This window comes from Notothenia rossii, assembly GCF_949606895.1.
Source record: "Notothenia rossii genome assembly, chromosome: 3".
NCBI classification, from domain to species: Eukaryota; Metazoa; Chordata; class Actinopteri; order Perciformes; family Nototheniidae; genus Notothenia; species Notothenia rossii.
In genome coordinates this window covers 42317044-42336180 of record NC_136901.1, presented here as the reverse complement: position 1 = coordinate 42336180, position 19137 = coordinate 42317044, and the positions used below count along the sequence as shown (strand labels likewise).

At 42.4% G+C, this 19137-nt stretch overlaps 1 protein-coding gene across 1 annotated transcript in view; it reads left to right on the top strand.

The window, feature by feature from the left end:
• The first annotated feature begins 719 nt into the window (after positions 1-719).
• The window catches only part of LOC307031663 (uncharacterized protein), a 39041-nt gene continuing 20623 nt past the window's right edge, over positions 720-19137 (top strand). The window contains 1 exon segment of the mRNA XM_079668949.1: positions 720-884. The gene's annotated coding sequence lies outside the window, so the exon portion shown is untranslated.

Genomic DNA, 19137 nt, shown 5'->3' with positions numbered 1-19137 from the left:
CGATAAAGAGAGGCAATTACTCACCAGGCAACAATAAAGTGTGTGTGTGTGTGTGTGTGTGTGTGTGTGTGTGTGTGTGTGTGTGTGTGTGTGTGTGTGTGTGTGTGTGTGTGTGTGTGTGTGTGTGTGTGTGTGTGTGTGTGTGTGTGTGTGTGTGTGTGTGTGTGTGGGGTGTTTTAAGTGTTTCATCTTTGGACCCTATTGTAGTGAAAGTGTTGATTCACTTTTTGTCAGGACTGTATAGTTTGTCATTAAATAAATAACTGCAGCAAAGGTTATTCACTCAACTACTTCATTTAATAACATTTCGAGGTATTAACATTTTTTAAGCTTAATACTTACTCAAACAGTATATTGTATTTTTACTACATTTACTGACTGATTTAAAGCTACAGCATATTCACTGTATGTGTGTATGATGTGAGTGTGTGTATTTTTTTGTATATGTGTATGTTGTCATTGTTTTGCCAAGGGTGGGACTGGTAGAGCTTATCTTGGCCACACACATTTGTGTGTGTGTGTGTGTGTGTGTGTGTGTGTGTCTGTGTGTGTGTGTGTCTGTGTTTCTCTCCCTCCTCCCTCATAGCAGGTGGGCGTGTTCGTTAGAAAGCGCCTTCCCTTCCACCTGAGTGATCGCGCATGCGCAGACCTCTTTCTCTCTCTCTCTCGCAGGAATGCTCTCTCTTTCACACACACACACACACACGCGCGCACGCGCACACACACACACACACACACACGCTTGCAGCCGGTGTCAGTGCGTGTGTCGGTCGCTGCCTGTGGATGCCAGCCGGGATTAGTGAGCCTTGTTTTCGGTCCATTTGGAGGTTTTTAATCCGGGGTTTGGAGCACAAAAGCCCGCATCAGTGGAGCCGTTCACCCCGGTGAGTTTAGACTCTAATTACCCTTTATTTGTATTTGTTTTTAACCCCTGTTGGTATAAATGTGACATCCAGTTCACATTAGTGCTGGTGGGAATTAACTCTGCGTGCTAACAGGCTGTGTTTCTGTACCCCCACCAGACTACACTCACATTTCACCTTATTTTGGTAAAAAAGCTTATATTTAGCATCTGTAATATTCCATAGTGGTTTTTATTGAAGTATTTCATCTCTAGAATAACTCGGCAGTGGGATAATGACATTACATTTGAATTGAAGGGCTTACATCTTCCTATGTTATGTGTTTAGATGGTCATTAAATGCATCTGTGGCTCATTTGTTAATGTTTATAGAATATCCTTGTAGGTTTTTTGTAGTGAAATCAACATTGAGGTTTTTTTACGTGGTGTTTAATATTATATTTATACTATATCTGCAGTAGCCTATTTATGTCTCATAATACTCCTATAGTGATATTGTGAATATAGCTTACCATAAAGAGACGAACAGTGTTTCTTTTCTGCTCAGAATAACTTTCATTTTGAATGTTTCTATTGTGTTTATCCTCTAAAGAATATCAAGATTAGTCATTGGGGGTTGTCTTTTCCTGACTTTATGGCGCATACTTATATCTAATACCTCTAAAATATACTTTAAATGACTGTATGTGGTGCTTTATGTGCAGTGTTATTGCTTTACTGTTCACAGAAGTATAAATATTACATTACGGACTCTCTGGTGTTTAGTTATATGTGGTATTTCCATAATATCTCTTGAAGTACATGCAGTATTTGTTTGATGTTTTTTCAACTGTAGTGCTGCTATAACTCTCTTGTACTAAGTCTCAGTGACGTATAGCTTCACTATGAATGCACCTTTTTTTCTCTCTTATAAAGTAGAACTTAAAATATGATAATACGTGCATATCGTTAAATAGACAGAGAAACAAGAAAATAGTTGGATTTATTTTCTGCAAATGTGCATTGCACTCCTTTAGTACTCTATTCAAATCTATAGCCGTTTATAATGAAGTTCATGCATGCTTTTAAGTGTATAAGCAGGGAGAAAAAGAGGTTTTCTACATTAGTTTTGAACTGGTTTTCAGTCCTCCGGGTGTTGACATTACTAACTGCCAACATAAGAAACTCACCTGCAAGTAGGTCACAGAAAGGACCAGAGAACATCTAATACAGTGAGAAATTGTCAGAAATAGCCAATATATATCCAACAAATCATCCAAAAATCTACCCTAGAAAAATGTGCAGAAGCCATTAAAAAATCCACCTGGAAACAACCAAAATAAAATACGAAAATCTGCTGCAAATAGTATTTTTCTGTCAAACGTGAGATATTATGAATCATATTTCATACATCAAATCATCCTGTGTGTGTGTGTGTGTGTGTGTGTGTGTGTGTGTGTGTGTGTGTGTGTGTGTGTGTGTGTGTGTGTGTGTGTGTGTGTGTGTGTGTGTGTGTGTGTGTGTGTGTGTGTGTGTGTGTGTGTGTGTGTGTGTGTGTGTGTGTGTGTGTGTGTGTGTGTGTGTGTGTGTGTGTGTGTGTGTGTGTGTGTGTGTCCTGATGATTCTCCCCCCAGGGCTTTCGGCAGATTGTACCCAGACTCGGTGCTCCGTTAGCGGGGTGAATGTTCCGTCTGACCCCCTGAACCCCCCTGGAGCTCCAGATGACATTTTTAAATTCGGGTCGTTTTTTTTTCGTCTTTCGTTTAGTGTAGCCATGGTAACCCCCGAAATGTAAAACCAGAGATTTAAAGGGCATTTATTTTTCAGCTTTTTAAACACTGTTTTTGGCACAAAACGGATGTGTTTTTCATGCAAATGGTGGTTTAAAAAAAAGCAGTTCTGGGGGGCATATCAATGTGGGGGGTCCTCGCTTAACCCCTGATCACACACACACACACACACACACACACACACACACACACACACACTGTTTACTGTGGTTTGTCCGGTACATAAGAGATTTTCAGTGGTGTAGTCCAGGGTATACGCAGGTATACGGCGTATACCCACTTATTTTTCAGACAGCATGGCGTATATCCACTTCTCAATCACCGCTGGTGCGCATTATTTAGTAGTGGCTCAATGTCATTTCATAGTACTGTGAAGACTCATGACACAAACCTACTCTGCCTGGTACGTCTACACTACAGGCATCAAAAAATGCTTTCAACGCTTCGCCCATTCACTTGAATGGGGTGACGTAGAAGATTTGTAATCTTCGCCGAACTGCATTGTGGGGAGCATGGCATGGCTTTGCAAGCATCACGAGCATCTATCGGCATCAAAAGTTGAACAATGTTCAACTTTTGAGGCTCGATGCTTGGCATCAGCCAATCAAATTCCGTTTATGCAAATCCCGCCAGTGCAAGCTCAGCCAATCAAACCACGTACAAGCTGGGAGAGCCAGACCGCAGTTCATTTCCTCATATTCCAAACGAGATATTACGGTAGCAAATCACCCGGTTCTTTACGACCGAAACTATTTACCGGGATACAAACCGGAGGAACCAGGCATGGAGGGAGGTGGCAGAGACAGTGGGTGAAACTGATAGTTTTTTCGCCTGTTTGGAGAGTTTATATCCAGTTTACTTCGTTTTAACATTGCTATTGCTTTGTATGTCGGGGGCGGGAGATTCATGTGATTGGTTGCTCGCAAAAAATCGCCAAGCTTCAGACACGCCTAGCTTCAAGATTTTTTCATGCCTGTAGTGTAGACGGGCCTTCGCTGGTTAGATTGGTCAGGTTTTCAGCGCGAGAACTGATGAAAAACCAATCAGAGGCAGAGTAGGGCGGGTCTTAATAAGGGAAAAAAACTGCATATAGACAAATGTTAATTTACTTTCAACTATTTGCCATTACAAAAATTGTATGAACTGTTAGAATGAAGCGAGCCATTCAGACTAAAATTTCCTTTTACAATAAACATCCTTGTGGAACTACATCGGCCAGCAGCTCAGCTACAGATAGTGAGGCTAGAACACCGGAGCTGTTAGCTGATAGCCCTGTTATCATCAGCCCTGACATCAGCCCAACACCTGCGCTCCCTCCGTCCCCCTCATCCGTTGAAGAGGATGCTGACAGGGAAGGAGATGAAGACGACAATAACGGTGGGTCTCACTTCTATATTTTAAGATTTTTGTAACAAATCGTAGCTAGGTAGTCATATATACTAACATAAAAGTAGTAATAGCATTATTTTCGTTTAAATTTAGTATTTCTGATTCTAGTGGCGCTAGTTAGCTATTATAGCTTCATGGCAATGAGCACAGCACACCTTAGTGAGACAGAAAGACATTTGGAAAATACATCCATTATTTGCTGCAATCCATATTTATTACTCTGAACTTTATTGTGTCCCTTATGCTAAGTGTCTGCCCCAACTTTATTTTCCCGACATTTACATTTATCTTGTACACAAAATCCATCCCCATACACCAGAGATAGCCTGAAGGCTTTTCAAGAGCATAGCTAGGTACCACGCAATCTGAAGAACGTTAGCGCTTAGCTAACGTTAGCTAACATAATGCTAAGATCATCGTGTGTTTGGTGACGTGACACAGCTATCTGCTTAATTGTAACATTAGCTGTGGCAACTGAAGATTTGTGTTTTGGATTGTCAGCGTTTTCCTGTCAAATGGAGATAAAAAATTAGCTAGCTAGCACTAGCAGCTACATAATTTGAGGTGAAATGTAGCTAGTGCTAATTTATAGGAGACTGCACAATCTGAGGGTAGATGTTGGCTGCCAGTGGTCTCTTCTAATTAAAGACAGCCATTTATCCCGCCGATCTACCTCTTTTAGGATTGAATAAAGTCTTATATCTGTGTTACTTTGGCGACTGTTGTTTCAGCCAACAGCTTAAAAATAGCAAGGGCATTTTGACCTTGTGCGACGCACAGCCAGTTTCGGGCATAGCGACGCTACGTGGAATCCACGAATTTGGATACATTATGAAAACGGGTACTTTTATTTTGAAGGCAGGATGCGGTAGGAAGTAAAAGACGTATATGACGGTAAAAGTTTAAAAGTGCGTCTTCCTCACGAAAGGAAATGTGCTGTTGTTTACCAAGGACCTGGTTGAAAAGGGCACAAGGTTTGTCTGTGTTTAGGTCTAATTTGTGTGCAACATTGAGTCACGTCATAACGCCTTTTCTTCACACTTTGTATTGACACAGCCATGGATAAAGCTACAGCTAGGCCCTGTGTAATTGACTATTTGACTATTTGGGGGCTAAAATGAAAAAATCTAATAATGCAGATTATGAAGGTGACAACTTTACACTTTTGAATAGGTTATGGTCATTGTTCCCCTTTTATAGCCTATAATTCAATCACTTTTGTTGTTCTTCCCTTAGACATCAATAATGACTGGCCTGACCTGTGGACTGTCAATCAAAAAGAGGATTTTAAATCCAAGAACCCCTGGTTGGGATCCAAAAACAAAAAACTTGGTAAGTTTAGGTATCTTGTTAGTTTAGGTAGCTTCTGAAACAGTGGACACACATTAATATTGTGTGCGTGTGTGTGTGTGTGTCCTTTTATGTATATGGGAAAAATAGACCATGCACACATACAGCTGTGGATACAGTAGTTACATTGTATGTTTATGCTTCACAGGATGTCTGGTTTGTAGCAGTGTGAACTCCATTGGGATCAACAAGGAGCAAGGTGTATCACTCTCAAGAGAATGGATGAACTTTGAAATTCAAGTGTCTTCTCAGGGAAGTAGAGAAACAAGTCTGTCAGTCTTGAGAAATAAGATCAGGAAACATGCTTTGTCCAAGGCACACTCTCAGGCTGTGAAGGTGGCAGAACAACAAAAAGAATCGGCCATTGAGAATGCAGTGGAGGTTATGACTGAGCCCTACAAGAAGGAAACTGATGCTGTGTTCCGAACAGCCTACCATTTGGCCAAAAAGAACAGACCCTTTTCTGACCATGAGAGCCTCATTGAGCTGCAGGAACTGAATGGTGTTAAGATGGGCTCAATACTTCATTCACGTTACAGTGCAACACAAATCATACAACATGTTGCCAGTGAGATGCAGAGCAAAATTGTGAGTAACATAATAGCATCATCCACGAAGTTAGCTGTCCTTATTGACGAGGCCTCTTCTTTAAGTCACAAACCTGTCATGACAGTTTCTGTAAAAGCGTCAATTGAAGGAGCAAGCCCTGAGTTCATATTCCTTGATCTAGTTGAATTAGACAATCAGAGAGCAGATGGCATAGAACAGGCTTTACTCACCTGTTTAATGAAGGCTGGCTTTACAGAAGAGTGGCTTCTTGAAAACTGGGTAACATTTGTGTCTGATGGAGCCAGTGTCATGCTAGGAAAGAAGTCAGGAGTAGCAACCAGGTTGACCTCGAGATTCCCAAGGCTCTTTGTGTTGCACTGTATGAACCATAGGCTGGAACTAGCTGTGTCAAATGCTGTTGATGAGGTGACGGGTGTCAACCACTTTAAAATATTTATGCAGAAGCTATATTCACTTTATAGTATGTCGAACAAAAATGAGCGTGAACTCAAAGATGCAGCAGCTGAAGTAGGCTCACAACTTCTTCGCATTGGCAGACTTTTAGATGTACGCTGGGTAGACAGTAGCTTTCGTACTGTTCGTGCTGTGTGGACATCCCTGGGAGGTCTTGTGCAGCACTTTAAGAATGCGTCTTCCGATGAGATGAGGTCCACCAAAGAGAAACAAATGTACAGAGGTTTATTATACCGTCTTCAAAGTCCTGAATTTATCTGTGACCTTGGGCTCATGTATGACACTCTCCATGAACTAAGTGTCCTGTCACTGGAGCTTCAAGCTCATTCTATAACTCTCCTCAGAGCAGAGCATCTGCTGAAACGCTCAATCAGAGTGATACAGTCTTTCAAAGAGAGTCCAGGTGAAAAATACTGTGAGGCTTTAGAGGCAAAAGAGGCTGGGGAGTATCGCTCCATAGCTCTAGTAGGAAATGCAAAGCTGAAGTCAATCAATCCAGGCCAGTTCTTACAAAGCCTTGTGAACAATCTTGAGCAACGCTTGTCTTTCGAAGATGCGGTCATCAAGGACTTCAGCATCCTTGATCAGAGTAAATGGCCATCAAACCCCAGCATTCGCCATGGTGAAGACCAGGTTAAGCGACTGTGCAAGCGATTTCACTTGTGCACAGACCAAGCACTGAATGGGATGCGAGACCTACTGGAAGAGCCCAATAGTGAGCCCAAGGACCTAAAACCACTCATGAACTGTATGAAGACATTCCCTGTCAGCACAGCAGAGTGTGAGAGGAACTTTAGCCTTATGAACAATATAAGCTCAGACAAAAGGGCTGTACTACTGATCTCAAACATAGCAAACTTGATGATGATTAATATCAACGGCCCCCCTACTTCTATGTTTGATCCTCAAAAGTATATGAGGACCTGGTTGAAGAGACACCGTGCTGCCACTTCTATGCGTTCAAGGCAATGCGGTGTGAAAACTCCTGCAGAAAGCAAGTCTGTCTGGAAAATACTGTAATATGAGCACTTACTTAGAAACCCAGCACTGGGTTGAGAGAGTCACTTTGGTTTTCATGGATATGTTGTAAAATGTATATATTTTTGTTCATTGTTAACTATATATTGTTGTTTTGTAACATATCGTTTTGAATTTATTGTTGAATTATTTGAATGATGATATTCAATATTTGTGGTGATATTTATTTATATATATATATATATATATATATATAGTGTATAGTATATAGTGTATAGTGTATATATATATATATACACTATATTGCCAAAAGTATTGGGTCACCTGCCTTGATGTGCATATGAACTTAAGTGACATCCCATTCTTAATCCATAGGGTTTCATATGACGTCAGTCCACCCTTTGCATCTATAACAGCTTCAACTCTTATGGGAAGGCTTTCCACCAGGTTTAGGAGTGTGTTTATGGAAATATTTGACCATTCTTCCAGAAGCGGCAACTGAAGTTGGATGAAGAGACTGGCTCTCAGGCTGTGCTCCTAATTCATCCCAAGGGTGTTCTATTGGTTTGAGGTCAGGACTCTGTGCAGGCCAGTCAAGTTCATCCACACCAAACTCTGTCATCCATGTCTTTATGGACCTTGCTTTGTGCACTGGTGCACGGTCATGTTGGAACATGAAGGGGCCATTCCCAAACTGTTTTCAAAGTTGGGAGTATGGAATTGTCCAAAATCTCTTGGTTAAATTACCTCACAAATGCGCTTCTGGAAGAATGGTCAAAAATTCCCATAAACACACTCCTAAACCTTGTGGAACGCTCTGCTTATTTATATAACAAATAATTCACTCATGAGAAGGAACGACAGATGTCCCGTAATGTAGTGGAGTAAAAGTAAGATATTTTACTTTGAAATGTAGTGGAGTAAAAGTAAAAAGTCCCCCAAAATGGAAATACTTAAGTAAAGTACAGATACTTCAAAAAAGTACTTAAGTACAGTAACGAATTACATTTACTTCGTTACTGTCCACCACTGTGTGTAAGTAATACTGAGTAACTATACTGGGTTAATATTTTTGGGGTGAACTAAATAGAGTATGTCACTATAAAACAGGGCGATAATCCTTTGCACTATGGGCTGCTTAAAAAAAATTGCAAAACTAAGAGTATACCCACTTCTCCAGGGACCACTACACCACTGGAGATTTTTATTTGTGTTTCCATGGAGATTCTGTTTGAGGTCCGTCTTTGATTCCGGAGACAGATTGAAAAAAAAAATTCGGGACAGATTTTGTTTGGATTCCCATTTTGTTTATTGCATATTTACTTGTTATTTCTCTGATCTTTATCTGATATTTTTTGCTAGATGGTTCATGGTTTCTTTGATGCTTTATGAGGTACATTTTGGATCATTCTTGTTGGATTTCTTAGATATTTTTTGGTTTGATGTGGGTAGATTTTGTAAATAATTTATTTCATATTAATTGGTTATTTATTGGTAGATTATTAGATGATTGTAAGCTATTTAATGATTTTTTCTGGGCATAGGATAGGATGGTTTGTTTCATATTTATGGTTATTTCTTTGTATAATGTTAGATATTTATTGGATATGTATTAGTCATTCCTGATTAATTTCTTATATGGTTTCTTGGACATATATTAGACGTTTCTGGGTTGAGTAATTTGGTATTTGGTGATTTTTTTTGGTAGGTTAATGGATTGTTTCTTCTCATTCTTAGCATGTATTAAGTACAGCTGAATATTAAGTACAAGTCATTATCCTGATTCCTGAAGACCCAAAATTGTACATTTCCGGATGCATTGTCTACTGAGGGTATTTATATTCAGCCTGTTTGCTGTAACTCTCAAACTGAGAAAGAGTGGGAGCTAATCTGTAAACTGCAAGAGACAGCAATATAAAAATAAGATATTTAAAACTGCAATGACTCAGTCTGTCTGGAGCTTTTCACAGAGAAAACATCGTCACAGCGACGTTTCGGGGTGTTAATCACACTTTCGTGCACTGACTATGTGTAAAATATGTTAGAATAATAATTACTCTTGGTTTTATTATTCATGGGTTAACTTTCGTCTCTATTCCCAGTTTAGAATAAGACCAAAATGCTTAATTTAGGAGTCTTTAATTTGATAAACAGTGAGTTTTGTTATTTATATTCCCATAGACTTCCACCAATAACACATATGTAGAAATAATGATAATTAAAATAGACTTTATTCATTTAAAAACAATGAAGTAGTTCTGTTTACTTGTAAAATCAAGACCAGTTTAACTTTGTGTCTGATAATGGTGGTGTCAGTCTTTGGTAACTTTACATTGAAGTGATTACAAACAAAATGCTGCGTTCACATGCAGCTCATTGTTCTGTTAAATTGAGTTACAGGTGGGTCACAGAGACACACCCGTATAGACCGCTGACTCACCTGTTATATGAGCTGGTCCAACACAGTCTCACGGCATTTCGTGTTATCGTCACAAAATGAATCTATTGATTCGTGTTCACCAACACGATTTTCACATTTTTTTCGTATCACACAGAACGATTTTATAAGCAATGTAAATAATAACAAATTTGAAGGAAAAAGAGATTAAAAAAATACAGATTTCAGTATTCTGACACAGAACGATTTTAGAAGCAATGTATTTCTATTGGTAGTATGTTTCGTGCATGCACCAAATAATAACAAATTAGAATTAAAAAAATACAGGTGTCAGTATTCTGAGGCTCTGAGCCCCATTTCTTTTCCTCGCGGACAGCAAAAAAAATCTGACTTTATACAATTTAAAATAAAAGGGTTAGGGTTAGGCTTAGGGAAATATATTGAGTAAGCGCATGTTTTTATGAACCACACAGCTTCTGGTCTTCCAAGACCCGACCGGACAAAAAGACGTGATGCAGGCACGAAACACACTACCAATAGAAATACATTGCTTTTAAAATCGCTCTGTGTGACATGAAAAAAATGCAAAAATCGTGTTGGTGAACACGAACAATAGATTAAATTAACAGAAAATGCCGTGAGACTGGGTTTGCTGGACCTCTGTGGAAATACTGCAGATCGCTGTAGTTCATTTATGTTGAATACGGTATTATTTTTTGTCAAAAGGAAGCACCTCAATACCAGAGATTTAGCTAATTGACCAGTACAATTCTCAATGAATTCAATCAGTGAAAATACAAGACCAAGGTTCTTGAACATACACTCCTTTATTTGCATACTAATTTATGTTGGGAAGATAAGGCCTGATTCTCTCTCAAATTGTTCATATAGTGTGAAAAAAATATGTTTTACGAGATAACATTTGAACACATCCTGGTAAAGATATGAATTACCTTTCGTCTAAAACAAATTTTTACTGAATAGAGCGTGAACGCATCATACTGTAACTCTGTGGAGCCTCTGTTAGCTGCTAACAGCTAACTTACTAGCCATTTGCTAACTGTTAACAGCAGCTAAAGTTAGCAGTTGTCTGCCAACAGCTAACAATAACAACTATTAAATAAAGTTAGCAGCTATCTGCCAACAGCTAACATTAACAGCTAACAATAACAACTAGTAAATAAAGTTAGAAGCTATCTGCCAACAGCTAACATTAACAGCTAACAATAACAACTAGTAAATAAAGTTAGCAGCTATCTGCCAACAGCTATGATTAACAGCTAACAATAACAACTAGTAAATAAAGTTAACAGCTATCTGCCAAAAGCTAACATTAACAGCTGCTATCTGCCAACAGCTAGTAGTTACAGTTAGCAGCTATCTGCCAACAGCTAACATTAACAGCTAACAATAACAACTAGTAAATAAAGTTAGAAGCTATCTGCCAACAGCTAACATTAACAGCTAACAATAACAACTAGTAAATAAAGTTAACAGCTATCTGCCAACAGCTAACATTAACAGCTAACAGCTGCTATCTGCCAACAGCTAGTAGTTACAGTTAGCAGCTATCTGCCAACAGCTAACATTAACAGCTAACAGCTGCTATCTGCCAACAGCTAGTAGTTACAGTTAGCAGCTATCTGCCAACAGCTAACAGCAACAGCTAACAGCTGCTATCTGCCAACAGCTAGTAGTTACAGTTAGCAGCTATCTGCCAACAGCTAACAGCAACAGCTAATAGTTAAAGTTAGCAGCTATCTGCCAACAGCTAACATTAACAGCTAGTAGTTCAAGTTAGCAGCTATCTGCCAACAGCTAACATCAACAGCTAAAATGTAACGGTTAATGTGAGCAACAGCTAACATCTAACAGCTACAACTAAAGGTTAAAAGGATAAATACAGATGTGTGAACCGGTGTGTACATGGTCAGATATAAAATACAACACTCATGTTTCCATTAAGTATATTTATGCACATTTTGAAGTATAAAATTAGTAAAGCTGTGTGGAAACGTCAAGATTAAAGAAGCCTGACTTTCTGGAAAAGTTTTTAAAGCAGTAACGCTGACCTAACTGTAATGCCCTAGGATTAACAATCTAATAATGTTTTAATATATCAGTCACAGGAGATATTTTAGTGCAGAATAAGTCATTTTGCTTTGATAGCCTACTTATAAGTAGGTCCACATTGAGGTTTTACCAGATAATAAAACCTCTTGTAATAACCTCAGATAATCAGTTTTAATATAACATTAACCTGTCGCATGGCATGAGTCATCTTTAGTGAGTTCATGTGTATTCAGTGTGTGTGACAAGAGTAGAGGTCAAATTAATTTAGTGTCAATATTTGTCAATGTATTATTTCTCAAACTGGTTTTGGCTCGTGTGCCAGTGTGTTACTTTACACTTTCACTGGCAGCCATATTTCTATAGCAACGAGTGACTCCCATAAATCTGAGGCCCTTTTTGCACAACACTTAATGTCAATTATCTTAATTTCTTGTTGTGTAAATGTCAAGTGTTAGTTTAATTTAAGTCAAATTATTTGTAAAAAATTAACTATTGTTATTTTATTCTAATTAAAAAAATATTAGTACACAGTATACCTAATACATATATGAAGTAGTAGTGTGTGTGGTAGTAGCAGTAGTTAGTAAATAATAACAAGTTGTCAAACTAACTTCAATCAGAGATTCCCTCATTGACCAATCAGAGCCCTCCGTGTGAACCGGGTCAACATTCTATTTTTACATTCCGAGTCGCGTGATTGGACGTTGTCGACGATTTGACACGGTCACTAGACCTTTTTTAATAGGCAGAAACCTTACTTTTGTTTACGAGCGTTTGAAGATGGAGGGATGAGAGAGGAAACAACACACACACACACGCACATTGACCCAGATTGTGTTGTCTGCCAAGTAAACAAACTGCTATTGTTTGTAACCACGACGATCAGTGGCACTCTGACCTGTTGCCATGGAAGCAAATAGCACATTCTCTCCATAGCAGAAAGAATGACGCACCAAACTCCATTGAAAAATCTGTTAAAAAATGTAAGTTTTCTGTTGTTTTGAGCACATTTCATCAATCATATAACAATTAGCACACATATGAATTGAAGAGGCAACATGTGCTTGATAATTCGGCTTAAAAAAGTCACCAAATAAAGCCTCTATTCTGCTTTTTGTGGTGTAAATGGTCTCGGAATGGACTCTTTAAAGTAGAGAGACAACATACTGATATACACCTGAACATCAGCAGGAGAGGACTCTTTAAAGTAGAGACACTACACACTGATATACACCTGAACATCAGCAGGAGAGGACTCTTTAAAGTAGAGACACTTCATACTGATATACACCTGAACATCAGCAGGTGAGGACTCTTTAAAGTAGAGACACTACATACTGATATACACCTGAACATCAGCAGGAGAGGACTCTTTAAAGTAGAGACACTACATACTGATATACACCTGAACATCAGCAGGAGAGGACTCTTTAAAGTAGTTCATTTTAAGTGTTCGTATGTTGTCCTTGAGTAAATAGTAGGGATGTAACGATATACCGAATATCGCGGTATCGCGGTAAATAAACTTCCCAATACCGTCGTGAGACTGACAAAAAATTTTTTTTAAACCTTTATTTAACCAGGTGGTCCCATTGAGATCATCGATCTCTTTTTCAAGAGAGACCTGTCCAACATGGCAGCAAGTAGGTTACAACATGAAAATAAAACAACAGATAACACAAAAGGACATCGTATTTATAGGGCTACATTTACACACCTAGAGACATTGACAAGTACCAACCATATATTTATATCTCGCCATGTCAATAGGCCTGGCGTTAGACTTTTTCGCTGTCTGTCATTTTGACAGACAGGATCGTAAAATATCCGTCATAATCCCTTATTACCCGTCGGGTCTGAACAGTTCACGATAGAGCATGCTCGTGAACTGTCAACGGGGGGGGCGGTGTTATGCCGTGTGTGCATGCACCTCGCAGGACGCGCACAGCGTGAAGCAAAACCTCCCAGACATGTATTGATCTGTACGGCAAAGTACGGTTTGGGAACTATATCATTTCCTTTTGGACGGCATGCATAACACGGCATAACATCAGAGCCTGGCTCTGGGGAAACGTTGGCGCTGTTCCGAGTTTGTTCTAATCTGTCAAAATGACAGACTGCTTTCAGATTTTTCCGTCATTGTTAAATAAAATATTCGGTTAACGCGACCACTGATGTCCCAGCAACATCAGTACCAAGCGAGAGAGTTGTTTCCAGAGCAGGGGATATTGTAAATGCCCAAACACCCAGCTTATAAATGTTACGACTGATTAAACGGGTATGAACTCAAATGCACAACTCACAGAATTTAACAAAAAAAAGGTTTTATTCAAACCAAAGCTCAACGATAGTGGTACAAAAACAAAATCACTCTTAAAGAGGAAAAACACTAGGAGCATGAACAACAAAAATACTTAAACAAGACGTGGCTCAAAGCTCTGCTTGGGGTTAATCCTGGATTGCTAATGCTGGTGGTAGTCACAAGGAACGAAACGAACTGGCACAGGACAAAGGGAGACGAGGACAATAAATACACCAGGTAATGGAGAACAGGTGGAAACAATCAGGGGCGGGGTCGACAATCACAGGAGTGGGAGACACACAAGGAAGGGAGGTCAGAGTATCTGAAACGAGAGGGAAGGTTACTATTCAAAAATAAAGGGGAAAATCACTAGACCAAGACAAAAACTAACTAACATAATTTGCGAGACATGACAGTACTCCCCCCTCTAGGGACGACTCCTGACGGCCCAGGAACCTGAGGGTGCTGGCGAAAAAAGTCATTCATGAGAGTTTGATCCTCAACAAATCTTGATGGGATCCAGGAGCGTTCCTCTGGTCCATAACCCTCCCAGTCAACCAGGAACTGTCTCCCTTTGCCTCTGTTCCGGACCGCCAACAGGCGCTTGACCGTATAGACCAGGCCGCCGTCGAGCATTCGGGGGGGTGGAGGGGGTTTGGCCGCGGGAACCATGGGGCTTTCCTTTACCGGCTTCAGTCGTCCCACATGGAAGGTGGGATGAACCCTCAGAGACCTGGGGAGACGAAGGCGAACAGAGACAGGGTTAATTACTTTGGCCACTGGGAATGGGCCTACGAACCTATGTGCCAATTTTCGTGACACCACATGAAGGGGAAGGTCCCTGGTAGAGAGCCAGACCCTCTGGCCGGGCCTGTACTCCGGAGCTGGCCGACGCTTCCGATCTGCCGCCACCTTCATGCGTTCCCCACTCCTTAGAAGAGCCCTGCGGGTGGCGGACCAGATCCGGTGACAACGCCGAACCAGGGCATGGGCGGACGGGACTGTGACTTCCTTCTCGAGGTCCGGGAAGGTAGGAGGTTGATACCCATAGGCAGCCTGGAAGGGAGTCAACCCAGTAGGGGCCGTGGGGAGCGTGTTGTGGGCGTACTCTACCCATGTGAGATGCCTGCTCCAGGAGGAAGGGTTCTGGAAGCTGAGGCAGCGGAGCCCAGTTTCTAATTCCCGATTAAGGCGTTCGGTCTGGCCATTGGACTCCGGATGGAACCCGGATGACAGGCTCACCGACGCCCCGATGAGGTTGCAGAACTCCCTCCAGAAGCGTGAGATGAACTGCGGACCCCGGTCTGAGACAATATCTTTGGGGAAACCATGGATACGGAACACATGAGTCATCATGATCTCTGCCGTCTCTTTGGCAGATGGCAGCTTGGGTAAGGCAATATAATGAACCATCTTAGAAAAACGGTCCACCACCGTGAGTACGGTGGTGTACCTTCTGACATTGGGAGCCCAGTGACGAAATCCACGGAAATCTCAGACCAGGGCCGGCTGGGAACCGGAAGCGGCTGGAGCAGCCCCATCTGTGCCCTGGAGGATGTCTTGTTGCGGGCGCAGACAGGACAGGCCTCCACATACTCCCGGACCTCACGCTCCATGGATCTCCACCAAAAACGTTGCTTGATAAAGAATATGGTCCTCTTGACGCCAGGATGGCAGGTGAGCAGCGATGAGTGAGCCCAATGGACGACCTGTGGACGTACAGTAACAGGCACAAACAGACGGTTTGGCGGACAACCACTAGGTGCTGGGCTCTCACCGTTAGCTTGCTTCACCACAGATTCTATTTGCCAAGTGACCGCCCCTACCACACGGTTCAGTGGCAGGATGGATTCAGGCTTCTTGGCAACCGGCTCGGGGTCAAACAAACGGGACAGGGCATCCGGCTTGGCGTTCTGGGACCCCGGCCTGTAAGACAGAGTGAAGTTAAAACGGTTAAAAAACAGAGACCATCTTGATTGGCGAGAATTTAGTCTTTTAGCCTTCCTAATGTACTCGAGATTCTTGTGGTCGGTCCACACTATAAAAGGGAGCTGAGCCCCCTCCAACCAATGTCTCCATTCCTCCAGAGCAATCTTTACCGCCAACAACTCACGGTTCCCCACGTCGTAGTTCCGCTCTGCAGAGGAGAGTTTCTTGGAGAGAAAGGCACAGGGATGAAGTTTGTTGTCTTCCTTGGACCGCTGCGACAGGACAGCCCCCACCCCTTCATTTGAGGCGTCAACCTCTACAACGAAATGACGAGTTGGGTCGGGGATGATGAGGATGGGGGCTGAGGTGAACCTCTCCTTGAGACGGCGGAAAGCCTCCTCGGCCTGAGGAGACCATACAAAAGGCACCTGAGGGGACGTGAGAACATGAAGGGGAGAAGCAATGGCGCTGAAACTTCTGATGAAGCGCCTGTAAAAGTTAGCAAAGCCTAGAAAACGTTGCACCCCCTTGCGGTTGTCTGGCGTAGGCCACTTAGCCACCGCACTGATTTTGGCCGGGTCCATCTGGATCAGACCAGGAGCTATGATAAAGCCTAGGAAGGATACAGTCTTAGCATGAAACTCACATTTCTCTGCCTTCACATACAGTTTGTTCTCCAGGAGTTTTTGGAGGACCTGACGTACATGGTGAACATGAGAGTCTTTGTCAGGTGAGTATATTAAAATATCGTCAAGATATACAAACACAAAACGGTTTAAAAACTCCCTTAAAACATCGTTAATGAGTGCTTGAAAAACTCCTGGAGCATTGGTGAGACCAAATGGCATGACGAGATACTCATAGTGCCCTGTGGGTGTGTTAAAACCAGTCTTCCACTCATCCCCCTCACGAATTCTCACCAGATGGTAGGCATTACGCAAGTCTAACTTGGTAAAAATGTTAGAGTCTTGAAGTTGTTCAAAAGCAGTAGCCATGAGGGGGAGAGGATACCTGTTCTTTACCGTAATGTCATTTAAAGGAGAATAATCAATGCATGGCCTAAGGGACCCGTCTTTTTTTCCCACAAAGAAAAAACCCGCCCCAGCCGGGGAGGAAGACGGGCGGATCAGACCTGCACGAAGAGAGGTGTCAATGTACTCCTTCATAGCCTCCTTCTCCGGACCCGAGATGGAGTATAACCTACCCTTCGGAATTGGAGCCCCAGGTAACAGATTGATGGCACAATCATACGGCCTATGAGGAGGAAGGGAGGTGGCGCTCACTTTACAAAATACCTTGGCCAGGTCATCGTAACAGGGGGGAACAGAAGTTAAATCTGGGGTTTGATTCTTGCGGTCCAGGCTATGGTGAGTATTAGTAACCCGATCGGTACTACATTCCCCAGAAACCCCTCCTACTGCCATGTTTCCCACACACTTAAAACAATCCTGTGAACACTCCTGCCCCCACCCCTTAATTTTACCTGACCGCCAATCAACATAGGGGTTATGCTTGGTTAGCCAGGGAAAACCTAGGATGAGAGGATGTTGAGCAGAATTAAACAGGTGAAACGACATGAGTTCACAATGATCATCAATCATGATAGTGACGGGTTCGGTCTTGTGTGTGACATGAAATAGAAGTTTGCCATCCAGAGCACTGGCTTTCAAAGGGGATGACAAAAGTTCAGTATTAAGTCTCAGTTCATGAGCTAATCCCCAATCCATCAGGCTTTCGTCAGCCCCAGAGTCAATTAACACTTTTTGAGAGTTACTTCTTTCATGGCAGATTACCTTTATGTTGGTCAACTTGCGGGGAGGAAAGTCTGCCGTGGAAAGACGGCTCACCAGTGCCCTCCCTTTCACTGGTGAGCCCCGTCTTTTACCGGGCATCCAGAGAGAAGATGACCTTGTTGACCGCAGTAAAAACATCTTCCCTCCAGCAGGCGGCGCCGCCGCTCCTCCGTGGACAGCTTGGCACGTCCCAGCTGCATTGGCTCCTCGGCCTTGTTGGGGGACGCTGATCTCTGGGATGGAAGGAAAGAGGAACGTGGCATGGCAGTCTCCTGAGAGTGAGAAGAGTAGGAGTGCCCTCTAGGGTGGAAATAGGGTAGTGCAGCCCTGTCCTTCTCCCGTTTCCTCTCAGCAAGTCTGTTATCAATCCTTATGGACATGGCAATGACAGAGTCTAGTTCCACTGGCAGATCCAAGGGTGCCAGCTGATCCTTAATAGGGTCAGAAAGCCCATTAATAAAGGCATCGAACAAAGCAGAAGAATTCCAGCCACTATCGGCCGCAATGGTGCGAAATTCCACTGCGTAGTCTGACACACTGCGTCTTCCTTGACTTAACTTGTAAAGAGCCCGAGCTGCTTCCCTGCCTGGGGACGTGTGGTCAAAAATGTTCGTCAGGGAGTCCGTAAACTGTCCCAAAGACTCGCATATCGGCGAGTCACGTGACCATTCAGCCGTAGCCCACGCCGCCGCTCGTCCGGTGAGATGGGAAATCATAAAAGCCACCTTGGATCTCTCCGTGGGAAAGGCTGTCGGTAGTTGGCTATAATGTAAGCTGCAATTCACCAGGAATGGACGGCAGTCATGGGATTCCCCGGAAAACTTCTCAGGCGGAGCCAGGCGGATTGACACGGTGTGGGAAGCGGGCGCCGGGTCCGCATTCGCTTCGGGTCCGGCCGGAGGTGGGTGTGAGGGCTCAGTCTTGAGGTGAGCGAGCAGGTGGTGGATCTGCCCCGCCAGGTGGTTAATCTGGTTTGTAACAGATGACTCGAACTCCCTCTGGCTGTCTGTGACGTGTGATACTCCCTGCTGGATGGCCGTTAACTGATCCTCCTGTTGAGCGAGGCGGCCTCCCTGAGAGCGAAGCGCTGCTCTCAGCTGTTCAGAGTCGGCTGGGTTCATGTTTAGGCCAGTTCGTACTGTTACGACTGATTAAACGGGTATGAACTCAAATGCACAACTCACAGAATTTAACAAAAAAAAGGTTTTATTCAAACCAAAGCTCAACGATAGTGGTACAAAAACAAAATCACTCTTAAAGAGGAAAAACAC